This window comes from Asparagus officinalis, chromosome 5 (genome assembly GCF_001876935.1).
Source record: "Asparagus officinalis chromosome 5, Aspof.V1, whole genome shotgun sequence".
Classification (NCBI taxonomy): Eukaryota; Viridiplantae; Streptophyta; class Magnoliopsida; order Asparagales; family Asparagaceae; genus Asparagus; species Asparagus officinalis.
Genome location: NC_033798.1, coordinates 92,620,855 through 92,623,427, shown reverse-complemented (window position 1 = coordinate 92,623,427; position 2,573 = coordinate 92,620,855). Strand labels below are relative to the sequence as shown.

General features: G+C 33.4%; 1 protein-coding gene across 1 annotated transcript in view; it reads right to left on the bottom strand.

The window, feature by feature from the left end:
• LOC109843723 (transcription factor bHLH53-like) overlaps positions 1 to 1,475 on the bottom strand; it is a 4,732-nt gene extending 3,257 nt beyond the window's left edge. Inside the window, exon 1 of the mRNA XM_020412680.1 lies at positions 1,431 to 1,475. The gene's annotated coding sequence lies outside the window, so the exon portion shown is untranslated. The remainder of the gene's footprint in view (positions 1 to 1,430) is intronic.

The window sequence follows — 2,573 nt, the reverse complement described above, 5'->3', positions numbered from 1 at the left end:
GATATGGAGGAAAGAGAGAAATATCATATGATATTTTAACTAAAACACAAAGAAATCATATGGGAAACGGAAATGCCATTCAACAAAACTTCTCGCCAAAACGTTCTTAATTATCCGGTTTATTTTCCATGTTATTTACAACTCCACCCGTGGAACTCCTCAATTAACTGCCTCATCCCATTAATGCGGACGTTAGCGGAAACTTTGGACATTAGAGAGAGCGATTTTGATTGAAAATTACAGGATATGCCATCGGTACTCCGAAATTATTTTCTGAGAGTACCGAAGCTGTTGGCCGGTTATATATCTATAGAATATAGATTTCTCTCCCTCATTTTTTGTGTTTTTCTTTCCTTTAACTTCCGTATAACAATATTCTGTAGATTTTGTTTTTAAGTTTTCACTGAAAAATATTACACATAAATTTGGGTAGGTATTTTTCTCGTTTCCCTTTAAAAATTTAATGCGGATAAAAAATTACAAACCATACGTATCTTGTTTTCTAGGATGAAATATAAACATAGTTTGAAGAAAAATTAAAAATAATTCTCAGATAAATAATAGATGATAATCATTTGAATAAAATTGGGATAAATATTTATAGCCTATTTAAGATAATTGAAGATAAATTTCATATATTCTTCTCTCTTTTATTATCAGTCCATGATAAAAAAAAATATTGTTTCAACATCATACATGCTCCCGGCCTTCAATGTAGGATAGGGGCGTCGAAGCAAGAAAATAGGAAGGCAGGATTTGGGTAGCTAATTGCTTATTTTTTTCCTTTCATATTAGCACACATTATCTTATAAGTATCTATTAACAATATATTTTTCCCTTTCTTTCAGCTTAGAAAACGGTGGAAGTGCTCCAAAATTTGTCATAATTGATGATGGTTGGCAATAAGTCAGTATGGATTCCACTGGTGTTACCAATGCAGCTGATAATGCTACAAAGTGAGCAAGGAAAAAAAAAATTTCCATTCAAAACGGATTTCTAATATAATTAACAAACCTATTTTGTTTTCTTCAGCTGGCTAATAGATTAACAAACATCAAGGGAAACCACAAATTAAACGTGGTCATCGTGAAGAAGATCCATCCAAGGGTATTGCCCACATAGTTACAGAGAGATCAAAGAAAAACATGATATCAAATAAAATTATGCAGCAGGGCAAGGAGAGTATGCGATAGAGGAAAGAAAAACAGCGTTAATTTGCCCATGAAAGAAACGTATGAAGAAGTAGAAATCATGATGCTTAGTCAGATTAATGAATACTGTGAGCATGAATAAAACTAAGTAAAAGTAAAATAAGATTATATATTTGTTCTGTTAATTAGAGAGAGAATAGACAAGAGAGAGAGAGTGTGTGTGTGTGTGCGCTTTTATGGAGTGTAAGAAGAGGAGACAGAGAATAAAGTAGCAAGTACCTGAAAGAGAGATGAGGATCTTTTTTACTGGATGCTGTCTGCAACAGTTTCTCTCTGCGTGCAATTGACTTAATCTAACAGCTAACAGATAAAATGAAAATAATGGATAGAGTTGAAGAGAGAGAGAGATAGAGAGAAGAGGAGCGCTATAAGAGGGAGAGAGGAGGAGCAGTTTGAGGAGATTAGTTATTGCGATATAACTGAAATGTACTCCCTTGTGCCATGTAATCGCAGGAGATAGTGGGCGGTTAAAAACCCTTATAAGAATGGCGGCTACAGGTGCAATCGGGTCGGATTTTGATAAGATTCTTGTACTAACCAAACCCGAAAGCAACGAGAAAGCTGATCAATCGATCTGTTTGAGAGAATGTTTGTTTATGATTGCGATTGTTTTTTCTGGTGATCCTTCCGTTGACAGATATGAAGGAAATCATTTGGGTTTGTGGCTGCTGGGCCTAACCCTTTTGATGTCATCACAAATGCAGTAAAGTAAGCTGATCAATCTGTTCTATCGGGTAATTACTTCCATGTTCTCTAGTAGAGTTCTAATTGTTGAATCTTAGAATTTTGCATATAGCTGTTTTGTTTGGTATTTTTTTTATTTTGAGGAAAATTTTACAACTATTTTAGTTGTTTCTAATGTTTCAATCAAACAAAAGAAATCGTCACATATTATATTACAGTAATGAAATTATGCAACCAACATTTGTAGCACCTTATTGTAGGTTGTTAGACTTTTGAGTTGTTCAACTATCTATGCTCTAAGAATTCTATGAATAGGTTAAATAATTTGTTTTCTGTTGGATTAAATCTAATTATGGGCATATATGGTACATTAGTGTATAATGCTATCATTAAGGTTAACCCGCATAAAGTGATCAATAAATTTGGATTAATGGACAGTTAAATGAATCATGGACTAAATATGCGGATACCAGGTTATAATTATAATTTGATGATGAGCCAAATTATAAAAGTACAACAACTATAAAAAAAGGTGTTATGGTCCCTAATCTAGGGTTACATTCTCTATTCTCTTAATCCTCATCTAAAGAGATTCTAAAGGAGAGACCCTACATTCTCTATTCTCTTAATCCTCATCTAAAGAGATTCTAAAGGAGAGACCCTCAAGATTAGAAGATC